We start from the raw sequence: 13329 nt of genomic DNA, 5'->3' as shown, positions 1-13329 counted from the left end.
TACTGTGCTCTTTATACATTCAAATAGCATCTTAGCATACATACAATGTTCCCTATACCCGATATCAGATTACACAATCTCACCTGTTTTGAGAGAAAGGAGCTAATCTCACAGATGGACTACTGCAGACTGGACTCTATGAGACATGCTTAAAGCTGCCATACTATCTTATCCTTCCCCAAATCCTGAAACAAAATAAGAATGAAGGTTATTGGATTACTTGAAATTATTTTTCACAGGGTTTTGTTTTGCTTTGCTTTGAAGTATTATGGAAGATTTTCTACGTTTTTATTTGCATGCAAGTTTTCTATGAACATTCTCATGGGTCCTTTTCCAGCTCTTCCCACTCCAAGGATATTTAATTTTTAGAGTAAAATCACTAGTGCTCTCTGATCCATAGCATAACATTTCAAGGGTGTTAAATCAAAATTTCCCTATTCAACATTATCAGGATGGTTTGGAATGGCTACAAAAAAGAAAACTTCTGAACCAAAGTGTTAGATGCTCTAACAAAATGGATCCTCCTTTAAGACAGACCGGGATAATCAAAGAAAATATTTAAATCAGCTCCCTTGCTGAGTACTGTGACCATTTTTAGAGCTAGCTAGACAAAGTCCAGGTACCTGGGATGCTGGGCAGAGCGGGGCTCTTAAGGTGGCCAGGCTATCTGCTGCGTTTTCTTCCCAGTCTGGTCCAGTTAAAGAACATGGGCATGGATGCAGGTTTAGACCCCCACTGCCAAGGGCGCCAACGTTTCCGCCCTCGAGGTCAGGCCCGCCCTTCTGTGGGCAGTGTCTCGAGGCTCCGCCTCTCCCCCCACTGCTACCCCAGCGGGTACGCCTGGGTTTCGGTTCAGGAACAGCTGGCCCCTAAATTCTTCCACTTTTTCTGTGGCTACAGGAAGCGACAACGGAGTATTTGCACCTTCACAAAGCTCGCCCCTCCTTCATCTGCGCCCTCCGAACACTACCCACCAGTTGGTTCCTTCCTTCAGCTATTCTGGCTTTTAGTATGCACTTCCCAAATGCAGATGGATGATCTCACCTTGGCTTTGAAGCTCTCTGAACCAACCAAGCTTTACAGTAAATAGAATACATACTTCTCAGACCAGAACAGAAGGCACTCTGAATTCCAGCCTTGGCCTGACTCTGGAGCCCAGCGGGGCTGCATCTACACTGTTAGTGGTGCTTCCCCCATCCCATCCCGCCGCCCCCACCCCTCCCCTAGGAGATGGACTCCAGTACCTCTTCCTTTTTAACTTTAGAGTTTTAGACTTTCAAATATGTTGCAAAATGGTGCATTTGCCCTTCCCTCTGTTTCCCCTAATGTTAGCATACTTCCTAACCATAACACAATCATCATGGAAACCAAGATAAATTGGTACACACTTAAGTACTCTACAGATCTTATACAAATTTGCAGTGTTCCCACCAATATCCGTAGCTGGTCCAGGATCCTGTCAAGTCCTCCTTGCATTTAGTTCCAAGGAGGCAATTCTGGTCAGTCTTTGTTTTTGTAATCTTGACAAGAATGTTTTGTTGTTGTAATTTTAAAGTTCAATCATTATGTCATTTGTAGAATTTACACCAAGTTTTTTGTTTGTTTGTTTGTTTGTTTTTTGGTACCAGGAATTGAACTCAGAGAGGCACATGATCACAGAGCCACATCTGTAGCCCTGTTTTGTATTTTATTTAGAGACAGGGTCTCACTGAGTTGCTTAACACCTGGTTTTTGCTGAGGCTGCTTTGAACTTGAGATCCTCCTGCCAAGAATATTTTTAAGGTAACTGTTAAAGCATGTTTTTAGTTGTGCTAAAACACACACACGCACAACAAAAAAATTAACGATTTTAACCATTTCTGAGTGTACACTTTATTAGCGTTAAGTATGTTCATATTGTCGTGCTAACAATCTCCATAATGTTTTCATCTCCCCAGATTGAAACTGTATGTATTAAAACACAGATCCCTATTTCTCCTGTACCTGGACCCTGGCAATCACCAATAGACCTTCTTTTTCTATGAAGTAACATGCCATATGAATTCTACCCTCTACACTTACATGGACATGTCATTCCACTTGCTCTATGTTCTCTCATTCCTGGGATGCAAGTCCTCCCATTTATTATGTCAGCAGTCTCTCCTTCATGGCTATTATTTTCCCTTTGGATGTTGTAAATTTGAAATATGAGCTACTCTATAGCAGGGATTGTTTTTGTGTGAGTTCCTGCAACAGGACTGTGGAGACCTATCTATGTTCTGTACCTTTGCCTGGCTCCATCAATGTTAGGGTGCCAGACCACTTGGATATGATAAAGGATAAAGATGAAAAGTCCCTAGGACGGGAGCTTCTGTTCCCATGGAATTTGGGTGTGTCATGTTCCTGGTACATAAATGCTGTTTTAGTCAGAGTTTTTGTCAGTGTGACCAAAAGATCTGACAATAACAACATAGAGGAGAGAAAGTTTAAATTAACAGAAAGGATAAAGGGAGAAATTTTTGGCCTCTATTCATTGGACAGAGCATTAATATCCAGAATTCATAAAGAACTCAAAAAGTTCAACAACAAAATCCCAAATATTTCAATTCATAACTGGGCAAAAGAGCTCACCAGACACTTCTCAAAGAGAATACAAATGGCCAATAAATACATGAAAAGCTGCTCAGTATCTTTAGCCATCATGGAAAAGCAAATCAAAACTATATTAAGATTCCATCTTACCCCCTGTCAGAATGGCTATCACCAAGAAAATAAAACATAGCAAATACTGGAAAAGAAGCAGGAAGAAATGAACACTTGCACATTGCTGGTGGGTGTATAAATTAGTGCAACCACTATGGAAATAAGTATGGAGATTCCTCAAAAACCTAAAAATAGAACTACCCATATACCATTGTTGGATATATACAAAGTCAGAAAATGTCACACACACACACACACACACACACACACACACACACAATTCAGCTATAAAGAACAAGACCATGGAACTAGAGATCATTATATTAAGTGAAATTAGTTAGACCCAGAAAGAAAATTATCATATGTTCTCTTATTTGGAATCTAGGGGAGGGAAATAGAAAGGGGTCTACTAAGGAAAGGAAAGGGGATTAGGAAGGACAGATACCATCAAGTACGTTATATTCATATGTGAAATTGTCACAATGAATCACATTACTTTGTACAATTAATATGAAATAATAATTATGATAAGTAAAATAAAACAACAGATGGCAAAGTGAAGAGGTAATGCATACACTTTTTTGATAAGATGAGACTCTCATCAAATATCCTTTTAAAGGTAATTCTGCTCACTCTAAAGATGGGGATCTTGTCTATAAAGGTTTGTTGTGTTCCTTTACCTTATAGTCATTTCTTGTTTCTTTCTTTCTTCTTCTTCTTCTTTTTTTTTTTTTTGTAGCAGAGATTGAACCCGGGAGCCCTTAACTACTGAGTGAGTCACTCCCTCAGCCCTTTTGTATTTATTATTTTGAGACAGAGTCTCACCAAGTTGTTCAGGGCCTCACTAAATTGCTGAGGCTCGCTTTGAACTTGTGATCCTCTTATCCCAGCTTCCCAATCCACTGGGATTACAGAGTGCACCACTGTGCCTGGCTTCTTTTCTGTATCTTAACTCATGTGCAGTATCTGAAAATGTTTTTAATACAATTTTTCTTGTTAATTCACAAAGATTATAGGCACTTACAAGAAGTGTTTGGCCAATGCCACAAGGATTCATGCAATTATTTCAGGCAAATTTTTCACATAATACTTTTCAATTTTAAGGGAAAACTGCACTGACACATACAAAAATATTTCAATCTATTATAAAACAAGAACAAATATTAATTGCTATTGGTTGAATAGTACATGTCTCCTCAAAGGTCCATGTGTTAAAGCCTGGTCTCCAGAGTGGTATTGTTGGGAGGTGCCATATTCTGAATCCAATTTTCAAAAATCACATACTAAATGCTACCTTTTTCCTTTGAAGGATTGTGGGGTCCCAGCTTCTACCTCTTTCTCTTTTGCTTTCTGCCTATGAGGTAAGCAGTTTGCTCTGTCGTTCACTCTCCACCATTGCCAACAGATATGCAAACACTTCACCAAAAAAAAAAAAAATCCTTTTTATCTTCTTCTGTCTACTGACATTTGCATTTTCTCAGGACCTCTAAATATATGTGAAGTTCCATACAAGAGAAACTGGCCTGCAGAAATGTTTACCTCATTCTACTCTCTGGCACTTACCATCACCATTGTAGATAAACACTAAAAAATTAGTTAGCAGATTAGTGCATTTGGAATTAGCAGATATCCTTGACACACTTTTGAACTCTTTAATTAGAATAAACAAAACTTCTACTTTTAAAGTCAAGCAATCTTGTCCAAGGAATTAAGTAGATTGCAATGAAAATAAGTGATTCAGAATAGAGACTTAAAGTTTATCAATTCTGCTAGAGATAGAAACAAAACAATCGCTGCCTGGAAGAAGTGTATACAACTTTTTGTTAATTTCTCCTATCCTGTACATAAATATACCATATTCTGAGTCTAATACTCAAAATCACATAGATAGTAATACTAAACTATATACTATCTTTTCCATCAAATAAAAAATGAAGATGCTAAGAATAATGAAAAGTCACAATATTAAAATCTCTGACAGAAACTATTACTGCTGCATCATACTGGGCACTGAAAAACTAATGGGTCTGGGTTGGGAAATAATTCTGGACAGTCCCTAAACCTGAGCAAACCTGCTGACCTGCAATTAATCGGGAAGAGGCTTTGAACATTCTTGTCTGCCTCCTGTCTGAGAGATTCATAGAGACTTACAATAAAACAAAATAGTGGCCATCTCTCTATAGTCCATGTATTGACTTGTGAAACAGTTGGAGTATTGTTTTCCTCCCATCACTATATTGCTTGATGTATTTATTGAACATCACAATTCTTGCAAAATAAGAAAGGCAGGTATGGGAGAATAGAAGAACTAGCTTGAGACATCCTTAGAGTCAGAATCAGTGGTGTGCTGGTAAATGTTAACAGCCAACGCTCCTGAGAAAATGTATAAATTTAATTGATCTAAATAATGTCACACAAAAGTAACACCCATAGAATATACAATACTCTTTATTGAAAATTCCATATAGCCAATTGATTTTTACAGAATGTTTTCATTATTTTTGCCTAACTCTTCCATCCATAGCCAAGTTATAGGTGCAATTCAATCAAAACTTGCTAGATTTAGCATATGAATAAATGTTTGCTTATGATCTTGTTCAGTAAACGAGTTGCTCGTGTCATCATGAATGTGTATAGCTCCAATAGAAATGTTGACTGATAATTTGATTTATGTTAATAAGCTTAGCAAAGTGATAAAGACATGGACTGGAATTTCACGCATACATTTATGACATTAGTGACTTCTTGCTGAATCAGCTAACAGTTTGCAAATACAGGAAGAATATTTCTCAATATTGGGGTTCTATTTATTTTTTGTTGGTGGTGGGTGCTATTTAGAATGCAACCAAACATAGACAACATATTTTTCTTATTATCTGCAATAACAATTAATAAAACAATAAATCAAGCCCCTCGTTTGTAGCATTTGCTGACTTCCACAGTCGAAGTACTTCCATGATGGCCAATTTCAAGTTACAAACATAATGTCACTGAACAAAAAAGATGTGCACTAGCACATAATTATATGGTATATTCACCTAAATATAGGATGTATAAATATATGTAAGTATATAAACCTAAATATAGGATATTTACAAATATATAAATATACATGTATCATTAAAAATACTTTTACTTTTACTTTAATATAATTTTTTAGTTTATTCAATTTATAATGGCTGATATTAACAACTAGCTCACATAATTCATGAAAAAATACGAACAGTTGGTTTTCTTGAGCTGGAATAACCTGGTTCCAAGATAGCACGGTATAATAATCTCACACCAAGTCCTGCATGGAGACAGAGAGAGGAAAAGCATGCAATAATAAGAGGCACAAGCATAATTCAATTTATGTTTGCAAAGACTTCATTGCATTTTCAACAAGAAAAACAAGTATTTTTAAATATGATATTGAAAAATTTAAAACTCATGTGTTAAAAAATGTACACTGACCATTGATTGTCCTGCTTTTAAAATGCATATTAGTTTAAGATGGATAATAGATTTACATAAAAGTTCAAATTTGAATACTTCAAAAATATAGAAAAATATTTTTTAAATCTTGGAATCATTTTTAGGAAGAACAAAAAGGGTGACCATAAAATAAAAATTAATAATTGGACTTCATTAAAATTTAAAACTATATTTATGCACAACCTTATTCACTTTCATTTATAATTTTTTAAGAAACTGAGCAAACTAAGAATCAAGAAATAATTTCATGTAAAACTTGGTGACAATATGATATTTTAAGTTAGAAATATTCTCAATAGGGATGAAACAAATCAAGAATGTTCATTACTTTCCATGCTCATGAGTTGGAAGACTATATTGTTAAAACCCTTCATACTGTCCAAAAAAATCTACAGATTAAAGGCAATTTCTTTCAAAATATCAGTGATTTTTTTTTGGGGGGGGTGCTGGAGATTGAACCTGGATCTCATATATGCTAGGCAAATGTTCTATCACTGAGATATAACAAGACTCTGAAAGTGGTGACCACCATTGACATTGTACAGAATTTTTTAAAAATCCTAAAATTCATATGGAGCCACAATAGATCCAAAATAACCAAAACAATCTGGAGGGAAAAGAAAAAGCTGGAGGCATCATACTTTCTGATTTTAGAATATATGATACAGGTACAATAATTAAAATAGGATGGCGCTATCATAAAGACAGACATATGGACCCAAGGAACAAAAGAGGAAGCCCAGAAATAACCACAAATAATGTCTTCAAGAACTGTACCTTGAATACTCAGGAATCTCTTCAACAAATGAGTTTTGGAAAATGAAATTGTCACTTGTAAAAGAATGAAATTTGATCCTTACACAAAAATCAACAGAAAATAGACGAAAACTTAAATGGAAGACCCCAAACTGTAAAACTCCAAGAAGAAATTATAGGGGGGGGGAAGTCTTATGACATTGGCCTTGGCAATGATTTCTTGAACATGATACCAAAAGCAGAGGCAAGAAAAGCAAAAATGGAAATGCAGAACTGCATAAAACTAGAAATCTTTGGCAAAGCAAAGGAAAAAAAAAATCCACAGAATGGACAGGCAGTCTATGGAATGGAAGAAAATGTTTACCAAGGATATATCTGATAAGAGATTAAACCCTACAGTATATTAAGAAATCTTGCATCAAAAAGCAACAACAAAAGCCAGATGTTTTACATGAATAAAGGAATTGAATTTTCTCCAAAGAAGGCAAGTGAATGATCAATGTGTAAGTGGAAAGATGCTCAATATAATTGATTATCAGGAAGAAGCAAGTCAAACCACAGCAAGGTTAGGATGATTGTTATCAAAATATAAGTAAATAATGATAAAAAGAAATATTGCCAAGAATGTGAAGATTTGGGGAGTTTTGTGCAGTCTTTATGAAAACTACTAGGGAGGTTTTGCTATACCGATTTAATGCAATTCCTATTGAAATTCCAATGACATTCTTCATAGAAATAGGAAAAGTAGTCATAAAATTCATTTGGAAAAATAAGAGGCCCAGAATAGCCAAAGCAATCCTTAGTGAGAAAAGTGAAGCAGGAGGCATCACAATACTAAACCTTAAATTATACTACACAACTATAATAACGAAAACATGGTATTAAACAAAAACAAGACATGAAGACCGATGGATTGGAGACACAGAGACACACCCACATATATATAGTCTCTATAACAAATGCTTCTGGGAAAACAGGAAATTCCTATGTAGTAGAATGAAATTTAACCCCTATCTCTCACCCTAAACAAAACTTAACTCAAAGTGGATCAAGGACCTACACATTAGACCAGTGACCCTGCACCTACTTGAAGAAAATGTAAACCCAACTCTCCATCATGTAATCTTAGGAACTGACTGCCCTAACAAGATCCTTCAAGTGCAAGAAGTAAAATCAAGAATCAACAAATGGATTGGTATCAAACTAAAAGCTTCTTCATAGCAAAGGAAACTATCAAAAATGTGAAAAGGGAATCTACAAAATGGACGAAAACCTTTGCCACCTGCACCTCTAGGATATACATAGAACTCAAAAAACTTAACACCAAAAACAAACAAACAAACAACAACAACAACAAAAACAAAACAAATAACCCAATCAATGAATGGACAAAGGAAGTGAACGTATACTTCCCAGAAGAAATACAAATGGTCAACAAATACATAAAAAAATGTTCAATATCTTAAAAAAACAAACTAACAGCAATCCCATTTCTTAGTCTTTATTCAAAAGAAATAAAATTATTATCCTGAAGAGTTATTTGAACTCTTGTGTTCTTTGCAGCATTATCTATATTAGCAAAGATGTGGAAACAACCTAACTGTCCACAGGTGGATGAAAGCCTAGAGAAAATATGGTACATACATAGAGCTGAATACTATGCAGCTGGAAAGGAGCAAATTCTGCTGTATGTGACAACATGGATGAACCTGGAGGACATGATGATAGATGAAATTAGCCATCACTAGAAATACAAATTCTACATGATTCCTCTTATATGAGGGATCTAAAATAGTAAACTTACAGAAACAAAGAGAAGAAGAATGGTTCTTTAGAGGTGGAGAGGAGGGGGAAATGATGAGCTGCTATGCAACGGGAGGAATGCTCATTTAAGCAAAGCAAGGTGAATAAGGTCTAGAGATCCCCTATTCAAAATTGTACCTATAGTCAATGATACTGTGCTGTACTCTTAAAAGTGTGTTAAATGGTAGTGTTCTCACTGCAATGTTTTTTTATTGTTGGTTGTTCAAATCATTACATAGTTCTTGATATATCATATTTCACACTTTGATTCAAGTGGATTATGAACTCCCATTTTTACCCCGTATACAGATTACAGAATCACATCAGTTACACTTCCATTGATTTATATATTGCCATACTAGTGTCTGTTGTATTCTGCTGCCTTTCCTATCCTTTACTATCCCCCCTCCCCTCCCCTCCCCTCCCCTCTTCTCTCTCTACCCCCTCTACTGCAGTTCATATCTCCCCCTTGTATTATTTTTCCCTTTCCCCTCGCTTCCTCTTGTATGTAATTTTGTATAACCCTGAGGGTCTCCTTCCATTTCCATGCAATTTCCCTTCTCCCTCCCTTTCCCTCCCACCTCTCATCCCTGTTTAATGTTAATCTTCTTCTCATGCTCTTCATCCCTACTCTGTTCTTAGTTACTCTCCTTATATCAAAGAAGACATTTGGCATTTCTTTTTTAGGGATTGACTGGCTTCACTTAGCATAATCTGCTCTAATGCCATCCATTTCCCTCCAAATTCTATGATTTTGTCATTTTTTAATGCAGAGTAATACTCCATTGTGTATAAATGCCACATTTTTTTTTTATCCATTCGTCTATTGAAGGGCATCTAGGTTGGTTCCACAGTCTTGCTATTGTGAATTGTGCTGCTATGAACATCGATGTAGCAGTGTCCCTGTAGCATGCTCTTTTTAGGTCTTTAGGGAATAGACCGAGAAGGGGAATAGCTGGGTCAAATGGTGGTTCCATTCCCAGCTTTCCAAGAAATCTCCATACTGCTTTACAGATTGGCTGCACCAATTTGCAGTCCCACCAACAATGAAAAAGTGTACCCTTTTCCCCACATCCTTGCCAGCACTTCTTGTTGTTTGACTTCATAATGGCTGCCAATCTTACTGGAGTGAGATGGTATCTTAGGGTGGTTTTTGATTTGCATTTCTCTGACTGCTAGAGATGGAGAGCATTTTTTCATGTACTTGTTGACTGATTGTATGTCCTCCTCTGAGAAGTGTCTGTTCAGGTCCTTGGCCCATTTGTTGATTGGGTTATTTGTTATCCTGTTGTCTAATTTTTGAGTTCTTTGTATACTCTGGATATTAGGGCTCTATCTGAAGTGTGAGGAGTAAAGATTTGTTCCCAGGATGTAGGCTCCCTATTTACCTCTCTTATTGTTTCTTTTGCTGAGAAAAAACTTTTTAGTTTGAGTAAGTCCCATTTGTTGATTCTAGTTATTAACTCTTGTGCTATGGGTGTCCTATTGAGGAATTTGGAACCCGACCCCACAGTATGTAGATCATAGCCAACTTTTTCTTCTATCAGACGCCGTGTCTCTGATTTGATATCAAGCTCCTTGATCCATTTTGAGTTAACTTTTGTGCATGGTGAGAGAAAGGGATTCAGTTTCATTTTGTTGCATAGGGATTTCCAGTTTTCCCAGCACCATTTGTTGAAGATGCTATCCTTCCTCCATTGCATGCTTTTAGCCCCTTTATCAAATATAAGATAGTTGTAGTTTTGTGGATTGGTTTCTGTGTCCTCTATTCTGTACCATTGGTCCACCCGCCTGTTTTGGTACCAGTACCATGCTGTTTTTGTTACTATTGCTCTGTAGTATAGTTTGAAGTCTGGTATCGCTATACCACCTGATTCACACTTCCTGCTTAGCATTGTTTTTGCTATTCTGGGTCTTTTATTTTTCCATATGAATTTCATGATTGCTTTCTCTAATTCTATAAGAAATGCCATTGGAATTTTGATTGGCATTACATTAAACCTATAGAGAACTTTTGGTAATATCGCCATTTTGATGATGTTAGTTCTGCCTATCCATGAACAGGGTATATTTTTCCATCTTCTAAGATCTTTTTGTATTTCTCTCTTTAGGGTTCTGTAGTTTTCATTGAATAATTCTTTCACCTCTTTTGTTAGGTTGATTCCCAAGTATTTTATTTTTTTGAGGATATTGTGAATGGAGTGGTTGTCCTCATTTCCATTTCAGAGGATTTGTTGCTGATATACAGAAATGCCTTTGATTTATACGTGTTGATTTTATATCCTTCCACTTTGCTGAATTCATTTATTAGCTCTAATAGTTTCTTTGTAGACCCTTTTGGGTCTGCTGGGTATAGAATCATGTCATCTGCAAATAGTGATAATTTGAGTTCTTCTTTTCCTATTTTTACGCCTTTAATTTCTTTCGTCTGTCTAATTGCTCTGGCCAGTGTTTCGAGAACTATGTTGAACAAAAGTGGTGAGAGAGGGCATCCCTGTCTTGTTCCAGATTTTAGAGGGAATGCCTTCAATTTTTCTCCATTCAGAATGATGCTAGCCTGAGGCTTAGCATCGATTGCTTTTACAATGTTGAGGTAAGTTCCTGTACTTTGTCGAATGCTTTTTCTGCATCTATCGAGGTGATCATATGGTTCTTATTTTTAAGTCTATTGATGTGGTGAATAACATTTATTGATTTCCGTATATTGAACCAGCCTTGCATCCCAGGGATGAATCATACCTGATCATGGTGCACAATTTTTTTGATATGTTTTTGAATCTGATCCGCCAGAATTTTATTGATGATTTTTGCATCTAGGTTCATTAGAGATATTGGTCTGTAGTTTTCTTTCTTTGAAGTGTCTTTGTCTGGTTTAGGAATCAGGGTGATGTTGGCCTCGTAGAATGAATTTGGAAGTTCTCCCTCTTTTTCTATTTCCTGAAATAGCTTGAAAAGTATTGGTATTAGTTCCTCTTTAAAGGTTTTGTAAAACTCTGCTGTATACCCATCCGGTCCTGGGCTTTTCTTAGTTGGTAGTCTTTTGATGGTTTCTTCTATTTCCTCAATTGATATTGGTCTGTTTAGGTTGTCTATATCCTCCTGACTCAATCTGGGCAGGTCATATGACTTAAGAAATTTATCGATGCCTTCACTATCTTCTATTTTATTGGAGTATAAGGATTCAAAATAGTTTCTGATTATCTTCTGTATTTCTGAAGTGTCTGTTGTGATATTGCCTTTTTCATCCCGTATGCTAGTAATTTGATTTCTCTCTCTTCTTCTCTTCATTAGCATGGCTAAGGGTCTGTCGATTTTATTTATTTTTTCAAAGAACCAACTTTTAGTTTTGTCAATCTTTTCAATTGTTTCTTTTGTTTCGATTTCATTAATTTCAGCTCTGATTTTGATTATTTCTTGCCTTCTACTTCTTTTGCTGTTGTTTTGCTCTTTTTTTTCTAGGATTTTGAGATGAAGTATGAGATCATTTATTTGTTGGTTTTTTCTTTTTTTAAGGAATGAACTCCAAGCAATGAATTTTCCTCTTAGAACTGCTTTCAATGTGTCCCATAGATTCCGATATGTTGTGTCTGTGTTTTCGTTTATCTCTAAGAATTTTTTAATTTCCTCCTTGATGTCTTCTATAACCCATTGATCATTCAGTAACCTATTGTTCATTCTCCAAGTGATGCATGATTTTTCCTTCCTTCTTTTATCATTGATTTTCAGTTTCATTCCATTATGATCAGATAAGATGCATGGTATTATCTCTACTCCTTTATATTGTCTAAGAGTTGCCCTGTGACATAATATATGATCTATTTTTGAGAAGGATCCATGTACTGCTGAGAAAAAAGTGTAACTGCTTGATGTTGGGTGGTATATTCTATATATATCAATTAAGTCTAGGTTATTAATTGTGTTATTGAGTTCTATAGTTTCCTTATTCAACTTTTGTTTGGAAGATCTGTCCAGTGGTGAGAGAGGTGTGTTGAAGTCTCCCATGATTATTGTATGGTGGTCTCTTAGACTCTTAAACTTGAGAAGAGTTTGCTTGATGAACATAGCTGCACCATTGTTTGGGGCATATATATTTATGATTGTTATGTCTTATTGGTGTATGGTTCCCTTGAGCAGTATGTAGTGTCCCTCTTTATCCCTTTTGATTAACTTTGGCTTGAAATCTATTTTATTTGATATGAGTATGGACACTCCTGCTTGTTTCCGAAGTCCATATGAGTGATATGATTTTTCCCAACCTTTCACCTTCAGTCTATGTATGTCTTTTCTTATCAAATGCGTCTCCTGTAGGCAGCATATTGTTGGGTCTTGTTTTGTGGTCCATTCTACTAGCCTGTGTCTCTTAATTGGTGAGTTTAAGCCATTAACATTTAGGGTTATTATTGAGATATGGGTTGTTCTTCCAGCCATATTTGTTTATTTATGTTACTAAACATGGTTTGTTTTCCTTTTTGATTATTTTCCCCCCTTTACTGTCCTACCTCCCACTGTTGGTTTTCATTGTTATTTTCCATTTCCTCTTCCTGTAATATTTTGCCGAGGATGTTTTGAAGACATGGTTTTCTAGCTGCAAATTCTTTTAACCTTTGTTTA

Source organism: Callospermophilus lateralis, chromosome 1 (assembly GCF_048772815.1).
Source record: "Callospermophilus lateralis isolate mCalLat2 chromosome 1, mCalLat2.hap1, whole genome shotgun sequence".
NCBI classification, from domain to species: Eukaryota; Metazoa; Chordata; class Mammalia; order Rodentia; family Sciuridae; genus Callospermophilus; species Callospermophilus lateralis.
Note: the sequence above shows the minus strand (reverse complement) of the source record.